The 10,354-nt window shown below is 38.0% G+C and overlaps 1 long non-coding RNA gene across 1 annotated transcript; it reads left to right on the forward strand.

Annotated features, from left to right (window-relative positions):
* The first annotated feature begins 3,585 nt into the window (after positions 1 to 3,585).
* On the forward strand, positions 3,586 to 6,828 carry LOC137944838 (uncharacterized). The gene is made up of 3 exons (XR_011110858.1): positions 3,586 to 3,698; positions 4,049 to 4,103; positions 6,488 to 6,828. It is a non-coding gene; the product is annotated as an uncharacterized lncRNA (long non-coding RNA).
* The last annotated feature ends 3,526 nt before the right edge of the window (positions 6,829 to 10,354 follow it).

Consider the following 10,354-nt stretch of genomic DNA (forward strand, 5'->3'; position numbering starts at 1 on the left):
AAATTTCCTCATTGACCATTTGTGGAGAAATCTTTTGTTACTACTATATCAGACACTTGAATAGCCACTATTTTGTTTCAAAAAACTTTGATGATAATTTGAAGAAGTTTAGATAGAACAGTTTAGCTCTATGAACTACTGTTTACAAACTTCTTGTCCTTTCTTTGGCGGTGAGTGCATATGCTTTTGTGGCCATGGATATTCTGCTCTCTTATACTAATCAATGTAAAGAGGGGTTTTCAGAGGTGAAAACCAAATCAAACTGAATGTCTTGTAATGTTGTCAATGAAAAAAAAACAAGCCTAAGAGGATGCTTTGGTTCCAAGGGAAGAGATAAAGATAGGACAAACCAACAGTCATGACAATTTGGAAAGTGATTGAGATCTAGAAAACTTGAATGACTTCAGAAAACGTTAAAAGCCTCATAAAAACTTCATTCCAATCTAAAAAGACATCTTTTTTTCTTCCGTCATGTTCTTGAAGACTTTGAAGTAAAACCCAAATTTAAATTTGGCTTACTTAACATTCTTGAAATAAGAAAGTAAAATTTTACTGTAAATAAAACTACTCATAAGGGGATAGTAAAAATATCATACCCATGCATATTTGGTAGAAAATTAAGTAATTTAACAAACAAATAAGGTTAACTTAGTGTGGAGTCTATAGGAAGAAGTGAGAGTCTTATCTTTGGAAATTGTCTGAACTAGGTAACTCGATTGCTACCTCTATTACTCTTTGGCTTTAATTGATTTTTTTTTTTTAAGTCACTTTGGATGGCTTTATTTGATTTGATAAGGCACTTTGGATGGCTTTATTTGACACGAAAGCAAAAACATTGATTTTACTTTTTCACTTTTCTTGATTTCTTGGGAGAAATCGTTTCCGCTTGAGCATATGATGAACTTCCGACAATATTGGATTGCAACAGCTTGTATTTTGAATTAATCCAACAGGATGTGTCTACCCCTTGGATTGCGATGCTGTAACCTGTTTCATTAAAAAAGGAATGGGTAGGAGACGATCGAAGTTAAAAGATTTTCCATGAATTTTCAGGTAGAAAAAAAAAAAAGAAAAAAAAAAAGCAGCAGCCTCGTCTCCTTCCGAAAAGCTTTCCCTTTTCCTTGATGGTTGTTCTAGAGACTCTCGTATGTTATCCTAAATTATGAAAAGGCTGTTGAGGTAGCTTGAAATGCTATTTTTTTCTCATGTGGGTCCGATGTAACACGTGATGTGGGCCCCCCGATTGAAGCATGCTGATGCCAACCGTCACTTTCAGGTTTATTATTTCAAAATCTTCTTCCTCTCCAATCACCCGAGGTGATGATAGTGAAGTTGTGGCCCAAAATCAACGGCGATCATCTCTCGTACAGTTCACGTGTACAGGGCCCACATTAGTTAGAGAGTCTCGTCCCACCTGCTTCATGTTCCAGTATTCCCCCCTTCGCCTTTTTTATACAAGGTACATCCATTATTATTCGCGAAGAGTACCAAAATAAATTAATAAAAAAAAACAAAAAAAACATTTCTTTTGAATCGAGAAAACTTAAGTGGTAAACGAACCAATGAGAGTAAAGAAAACCGAAGAGGCCACGTACGGATGTGGGACTTGTCTTTCAGGTGAAAGCCCTGATGCATGGAATCCTCGACCTCATTTCTTTATTCATATATATGCTTCAGGTTGCAAACGGTTACTTGGCTTAATGACATGGGTCCCACTCTGCTTCTAAAATATCTCTATGAAGGACTAAAAACACTCCCCCACTCACACCTGAAGACTCCACAGGACTGGGTCGGGTAAAAGTAAAATCACTCCCAAGTTTCCACAAAAGGAAATTAAAGCTACTTTCTTGTAATTATAATCACTCGTTTAAGATGGGTTAAAAAATGGGTACAGTGGGGGCGAGTGAGTCCAATGAGGCATACACACAGAATCCGGATCAGTGTTTGATTTCCTGTACGCTCAGTTGTTGATGGCAACTTTACAATGAGCAACGTGCAGTCCGATGGTCCACAAAAAAAGGACCATCGGTCGAACTCTCTGGGTGAAGCCTATATATCAAGAGAGAGATGGTTCATACATGAAATTAAACTAGAACCTGCTTAGTTGTTAAACATTTGAGTGTCACGGCTATACCTCTTTTTAAGTCAACTTAATTAAAAGGAGATGAATCTAGTTGCAAGTATCTTATTAATCCATTCGGCGTGGCTGCTTCCTAGTGAGTGGCAAGGCACATGGCTCTAATCTTCTTAATCTTCAACATTAATTAACACATGATTACCCTATAACCTCGTTGTATTAAATAAAGGACCCTGCTTAATGATGCTTAACTAAGTCATTATATAAGTGGCTCTTCAAGCCTAATATTTAACTCTTCCCGGATGAGGTGGTACACGAAATATTCAGTGTATTCACTTGACATTTTTGAATTTGTGAAGAGAATGGGAAAAAACCACTAGGAAAAGGAAACCTTAATGGTACTATATAAAGAAGTGGCGGAGTTAGGGTTTTTAAGAGGAAGACGGGTACCGGAGAAATTTTTTTTTTTTGCACAGTACACTTACAGCTAAGCATCTGCCAATTATAAAACTTCACCTTTTCTATTTACCAAAATACCCTGAAGAAATACCCTCACATCGTTTATATATATCTCCATCAACCTGTCTTCCCCTCTACACTCTCTTCTATATGTGGCTTCCCTTCCCTCTACATCTCCTCTTCTTTATTTTCTATCTCTTCTTTGCCGGCCTTCTGCTTCTCTTGCCTTTTGATTTTAGGGTTCACTCCGTCTCCGATCTTGGATTTGCTAATCAGCTTTCGTCAAGTTTCGCCTGATTTGAGTTTGGTTTCCGCTTTTTTCCCGGTCAATCAAGAGAAGGGTTTTACTCCTCTTCATTGGCTTCCTCCTACTGGTATCGGTATTTGTTTGGCGTTCTTTTGAGCATGTAAGATCTTGGTATCCGACATGGCTCAGAGGACGAAAGCATAAAACCCTCATTTTTGGCGATCTCTGACGGAATCCGGCAGTTGATAATGGTCCAGAGCGGACCGGACTCACCAGACCATTCTGACGATGTCTGCCGAGACCATTGCCGGGTCTGTAATCTAATGACTGGAGATGAACTGGAAATAGTTGACAATTCTTCGAACATCTCGTCTCTCTATTCCTCTCCTTCACCGTTTCCTTCTCCAGGTGGGTGGGCTGTGTTGTTGAGTTTACAGAAACTTTAGATTCCTTAGGGACCCACATCTCTTCGTTTTACGTGTTAACCACTAGCGACAGTCCACGTCATTCGCGCTCGTGTCACTAAGTGGGGAGATGTGCATGGATCTCATAGTTTTTGGACCCTTTTCAGCAACCTCTTGGGTCCCTTTGGAGGGTTTTCCAGAGAAAATCTACTTGATGCGCTTCTCTTCTCTCGATCCTCTCCTTTCTTAAATCCGGCTTCCTTTCCTACTCTTCTCTTCTCTTTTAGCCGTTTCTGTTGCATGGATTAACAGTCGTTGTTTGCAGATGTAGCATCATCAAGATTCACATGCATCCGCATGATGGGGCAAGATTAATTTCAATTCCCCCAAGTTTTGTCTTGAGAATCTTGATGATGCTGCATCGGCAAGAAGTGACTACAGTACTCTTTCTTACCGGGCAAACATATACAGGCATCAGTTGCCTGCACTCCTGGCTCCAATTCTGCCCAAGGTGAATTGCTTCTCTTACGCAATTTTTGTTCTCTGTGAGGCCTTCAAAGTTTTAGCACTCTTTCATTATCATTTTTCTTTTTCTGGTTTGATCCATGTATGGAGCGCAAGAGGTATAAGTATACTCCACTCTTTTCTCTGGGACTTTGTAGCTAATTAACAGACCTTGGGATCATTATTATTCTTCACAATACAATGCTTGAAACGACTTGTTTGTGTTGTTATTTTCACTTTGGAAATTGTTTCTTAGTTCTGGATGTGTTTCTGCCTCATTTATTCATTGTTTTTAGCTATATCTTTTATTTGTTCTTGCTGCTTGATTCACCGGCGGATTCTCATGATGGTATGTAGGGAACGCATGCGGAAAATTATGTTTCCATGATTCTAAAGATTGGAATTCAGACAGGTGAGGGTGATTTCTTTGTTCAAGCATACGATACATTTGATTTGGTGAAACATATGTTGTCTAAGTTTTCCCAAATGGGGAGGTTCTCTGTAGACTTGGAAGATGAGTCTACTCTTCCGGGAAATGCCCGCATTCTCATATTTTGCAAGTTTATTTTAAATGTCTTAAAATTTCTCCGCGGACTGTCCGCAGCCCATCTTCCATTCTTTCCCTCAAGAATTTGTTAAATGTGGCATAATGTGCCAGTGTGTAAGGACTGAGGATTGAGTTTTGAGGACGAAGAACTACACGGATTGTACACATTTTTCTATACTGTTCATAATTGGTTTCTTCTGCTCTTCTGGAATCCCAACTTTCATATACGTACAAAACATAAGGGAGACCGGGAGGGTATGAGAGGCTGTCTCCTCTTTTTCAGCTTTGTGACATGAAAGGCAGTTCAACTATCAAGCGTTGCTAGCTGTACTTCAAGTTGAGTTTTCTATTTGGAGTATACATTTTTGAGACCCATCAGCTGCAATAGTATCCTTGGCTATTGAGCGATGAAAGGTACAGAAGAAAATCAATTGCTCGGTCTCTACAATGGGAGGCCTTGGTGGGAACAGCTGACTGTTTCAAATTCCAATTTAATGAAGGCTAGTATTGTCCTTGAATGTCCGCTTTCGTCAGACTCTTCTGTTGCGACAATCGCAAGTCGACAATTTCAGTACTCGTCCTTCTACTGAAGGTACCACAGTAATTACAGAAAAACCGTCTAATGGTCTCCTCTTAACTAGACTTCTTGAGTATTATGTCTTGATTCCTTGGGTCTCGCCTTCTTTCTCTCGTTGTTTTTGTTGTTTTACTTTATTTTTCTTCTGCTTCTTCTTCTTCTTCTGTTTTCTTTTTCTGCTTCTTCTTCTGCCTTTCATTATCAATGTCTCTACCTTGTTTTTGTTTTTCTCCTTCTCAAGGCTCATTTGCTTACGTTGTGCAACTGTTAAAAGATTGATCCCCTTTAGATTTCTGGCCTGTACCACACTGGGGACAACCTATTGTCTGAGAAGATCAACACAATCTCTCCTCAGCCTAAACATTATGTCATTATGCTTGGAAGGGTGACCTTATGTGGCTTGATCCAGATGAAGATAGTTAGGCAATGTTATTCCCATTGTAGAAATGGTTACTCTAAAGGGTCCTTAGCTTCCGATCCAATACTTTTCAGGTTATGGGGAACAAGTTTGTTGCTGGAGTAAGGGTAGTACATAATGGTGAACATGTACAGATCAGTAGGGGTTGAGCCATTAGAGGAGTGCTTTAAGAACAATATCAACCATAAAAAATAAAAAAATAAAAAAATAAAACTTAAGGACTCCCTAGCATTTTTGGTTTGGTACTGCAACCACTAAAGCTGATTAGGGGACTCTAATCTGGCATTAAAAGAGTTGTAGTTATTGAATAGAGAGCATTTCTTTCCCCCCTGAAATTCTGCATTTGTAGCAAGGTCTGTCACGAAGATAATTTCCTAATCAATATGTATAAAAATGTTTACAAGTAAGACTACAGTCCATTATATTAAAAAAATAATGATTTATGCACCTTGAAAGTGCCTCCTCTGAATTGTAACAGTTGAAGATTGATCTGCATTCGAGAATTAAAAGATAAAGGTTTCGGTTGGAGAAAAATGGCATTAGCGGATCAGTGGAAGGTTATGAGCCATAATTCGTTTTTATCATTTGATATCTCTCTATATAATACATGAATCACTCAAAACTCCTTAGTGTTCAGGATGATGTGAAACATCTATCCCTACTAAAGACTAATGAAACGGATATTTTCTTATGTTCTATTAGTGAGTTGGATATTATTTGTATGACTGGATACTTTTCTTTGACAATTTTTGAGAAATTATTGTCAGGGACCATTACAAAACAGTACAAAATAATATCCCATTTGTATTGTACTAGATTTTGGCCTATCTAATAAATATGCCTGCTCTTGGCAGGCAAAGGGATGAATAAATGTTTTTCTCAAAGTGTCTTTAAAAAAAATCACTTTAGCATAAATTCATTAATTTTATTCTAAATAATGATAAAATTAACTTATTGCTAAAGGAGAGGAGAAGCTTTTTTTTTTTTTTTGCAGTAAATAATATCAAACAACTGTATGTGAATCTTACAATATGCGCATTTATGAAGTGTGGAAAATTTTAAGGTAATTTACCTATGTAGTTTCATAAGAGGCCGAGATGTTGGCTTAACACATGGACAAAAAGACTAAAACGGTGTTCCTCCTTTCTTCTCATTCATTGGCTGCTTCCATGTCTCTTCTCAACTTTAATTCTACTCTCTCCCTTTTTTTCTTTTCTCTATTTTCTTTGATCTCTTGTTTATTTGCCCTCTCAGCAAGTGCTGTAGTGGAGAAAGAGATTGAAGTGAGAGAGAAGGACAAAGGGGTAAGATCGAAAGTTGGAAGAGATCAGAGAATGAAGATGACAAATAGTTAGAAAGAAAATGGTAAGTGGAAGATTTGATTGAAGAGAAGGAAGAAGGAAGAAAGGGGAAGAGCGAGCGGGACGGGTAAGCAAACGATAAAAAGTTTAGAATTAGTTTATTTTTATTGACATCGGAGAGCCAAGAAAGTAACATGGACAATTTTCATCTGATCTGAGATCAAACAAAAAAGAGATGAGAAGAGCCGAACAGTTCTTACCAATTACATATATATATTTATCTTTTGGTTTGAATCCAATATATAGTCGATAGGGTTATTGCATCATTAGTACTGTAATGATCATTTGCTGATAGCATTTTAAACTTAGCTGTAGAGTTCACCTGATTGGAGGTTGATGTATCCGAATTTAAAGAAGGCAAAGGGTCCCTCCCTCTCGCAACGGAAAAGGGTTGAAGGAATGCCTGCATCGCTGAACCTCTGGAAAGATCACGTCATTTTTAAAGAGTTAAGATAGTGTAGTTACTGCGCTGCAAGGTTCTTGTAGAGCACAAATACAAATGGAATATTGAATTCGTACAAAGTGAAAAGAAATCAAAGTGGAGATTAGAACAGAGAATTAAGTTCCTCTATGTATATATATACATATATACCCCGTTTCTGGAAGGAGAGAGTTGGAAAAAAGAGACGTTTTGACAATGATCAGAGAGGGAGGGACCCATTTCCTTCTTTTCTACTTTCAAGGTCATTGAGCATAAAGAGATCTTTTATACTAGTAAAGGTATGTGACTCTTACTTTTACTTTTCGAAAAGCCTAATGAGAAATTTATGAACTTCTTACTATATTTCATGATGTTTATGTATAAGAGTACGTGCATGTATTTGCTCATTCACCCTTACGTCTGTCACTCGTGTATACAACCTCAAGTCCAAACCTGCATATATACAGTAGAGATCCACTAAATTACTTAAATCTCTCTGAATTACGACCAAGGGAAGACATCCTGCTAAAAAATGATTATCACCATAATACCCAATTGCGATTTATGCTTTAAAGTTTTAGGTTATGGAGGGTACTTTAGGGACAGTTCATAGAGTAGTTCAGGGTTTAGCTTTAAATCATTTCAATACAGGCTTATGGTGAAAGCAGTAACTCGGCAGTCACCGATTCAGATCAGTGACTTGTCATTCAGAACAGAAGATCAAGACAAGTTGCCAGATTGACCTGGAGAACTCAGCTGAAGCCAACCTTCGGTACTTGGGATTTTTTTAGGAGATTTTACCTCTCTTACACAGTTAAAGTTGTTTGAACAACTCTACCGTTCCCTTCTCTCAAACGTTAGAGTTGGTCATTGTAAATTTCAGTTCTTGTATTTAACATAGTATCACATCTAAGTCACAGGAACCTGATCCTGGTTAACTACTGTTCCCTTTTTTTTCTCGCTCTGCAGCTCTCTAAACTTCGTCTCCCAACGATCGATTCCTTTCTCCTTCTTAAGTAAAACTGTCTCGTTAGCATTCTGGCTCCCCTCTAAAGTACATATTACACTAAAAAAATACTTCTTGCAGTGGATATTCTACCGGCTAAATAATTTCCACCACCCAAAGTTACCACACCTGGTGAAAAAATACAGTTACAAGTTAAAACAAATCCTTTTGCTCGCCCTCAAGAAAGGATTTTTCCTGGAAAATTATAATTTTCATCAAGTATGATGTTTACGATAATCCTTTTTTCTCAACAGAATTTACTTTTCTCAGAAAAACATATTTGGATTCTGTCTGCAAAATTATTTAGATTGAGAATAGTGTTTCCTGGGAAAGAAAACATTTTCCCAGGTTCATTTTCTATTCGGAATTTATTTTCTGTCGGATAGATATTAGTTCTGTCAGCAGTCTTGATGTGATCTGAAGAAAGTGTTTTTTCTCAGCAAAAATGATTCTTTGCCAGGAAAGTTTGCGATTTTTATAGGTAGAAATACATTTTGCTAGCATAATTAGATTTAGGGTTGCATGAAAATGATTTCATTCCTTACCACCAAAGAACCTAGGGATCCCTCCCACGATAGAGAACCAATGGCTCTTGGCACTCCGGTGATGAGGTGTGGCAGTGTTGAGTTTTCTTTCATTTGACCATGGAGGCATTGCACAGGGGGGTTAAGGGGAGACTGGAGAAGGGGGTTGAGCAGAGTGTGCGCAGGTTACGAGGACAATAGGGAAGAGGGAAGGGGGCCAAAGGGAATAAGCACGCGGAGGAATAGTGTCCCGGGGGTGGGGAGGTGCCGAGATTGAGGGTAGGGATAGAATGAATTCCTTCATGAGAGAGAGAGAGAGAGAGAGAGAGAGAGAGAGTATTTTGGAATAATTTTATATTAGCTTGTTAATTAATTGTGCCTATTTTCTATACTTTTCTATGCTATTCAAGTTTTACAATTTTTGTTTTATTATTTAAGTATAGATTTTTTTAATATTTAGAGTGCTAAAGGATTGTGTCCATTTGGCGAGAATTATTTTCCAGCATGAAGTTGGGAGTATACTATTGGACTATCACATAGATTTTATTTTATTCTTATATGTATACAAATGTGATTGTATGATCTATGAATGTTTAGTTATGTAATGTGATTCGTCTATGTTCTAGTTTGGGGATGTTGAAGAAAGTGACTCATCAATAGGGGGGAGAGGAAGAAGGAGGAGAGGGGAGTGCGGGTGGGTGGGGGGGTTGTGGAGGTGGAATAGTGAGGTGGAACCCGAGGACCTTGAGTTCGTCGAGCTAGACATTATTAATAGGTTCCTAACAATCATAACATAGAACAAACATGACAATCATAACATAGAATGAACAAAAATGAGCATAATATGTTGATAGTTTGAGCATCACAAACCACTATACATGTTATGCATAAATCATTCTCACATCATAATTGTAAAAATTTTAATTAAAGTAGAATTTTCATTTATTAATGATTCATAATATACATACATAATAGCTAAAATACTTAGCAAAGCTTCAACTTAAAATCTTTTAGTGGTGAGAGGGTTGGAGAATATTTGGTTACAAGCAATACGGTTGACCAATCTTGGCCATAACCTCACTAAATCTATGTGTATGATCATGCATTTGTTAAGATATGTTGGAATGTATATAAGATAGGTTTTATGTTAACATTTGTTGTATAAATAATGATATGTACATAGGTTAATTAGAAAGGGATTAGTTGGGCTGGGTTGCATTGTAATTGACCTAACCCTAAGTTTAAATAGAAAAGAATGAGAGGGAAGCAACACTGCTGTTTTTCTCTCTTCCCATTTTTCTAGCCTCTCTAGTGTCTTCTTGTTCACCGTGAACTAAGAGCTTGGAGCTCTTGTCCTTGGCTATTCCGTCAGCCTCTTATGGTGGTGTTTCTGTCTACGGAACTCAGAGCTTGGAGCTCTTGTTCTTGGTTGTGTCGTCAGCCTCCTTTGGTGGTGGTTCTGTCCACGCAAACTCAGAGCTTGGAGCTCTTGTTCTTGGCTGTTCCGTCAGCCTTCAGGGGTGGACGTTGGCTATTCTCATCAGACTTTATTCACCTAGAAATCTTTGTCACGGTATCAGAGCTTCGAGCTGCTCTCGAAATTTTTTCTGGGCATGGTGATTTAGCTCCTCTGTGCTGAACGTGAGCTTGAAGCTCAAAGTTTATGTTCGAGGAGTCAAGGGTTCTGTTAAAAAAAAATTCTGGGTGTGATGGTTCAGCTCCTTTGTGTTGAACGTGAGCTTGAAGTTCAAAGTTTTTGTTCGAGGAGTCAAGGGTTTTGTTCAAAATTATTTTATGGGTGTGGTGGTT

Source organism: Aristolochia californica, unplaced genomic scaffold (genome assembly GCF_029961685.1).
Source record: "Aristolochia californica isolate CCGP_79_NKW_82.1479 unplaced genomic scaffold, dmAriCali1.0.hap1 SCAF_11, whole genome shotgun sequence".
NCBI classification, from domain to species: domain Eukaryota; kingdom Viridiplantae; phylum Streptophyta; class Magnoliopsida; order Piperales; family Aristolochiaceae; genus Aristolochia; species Aristolochia californica.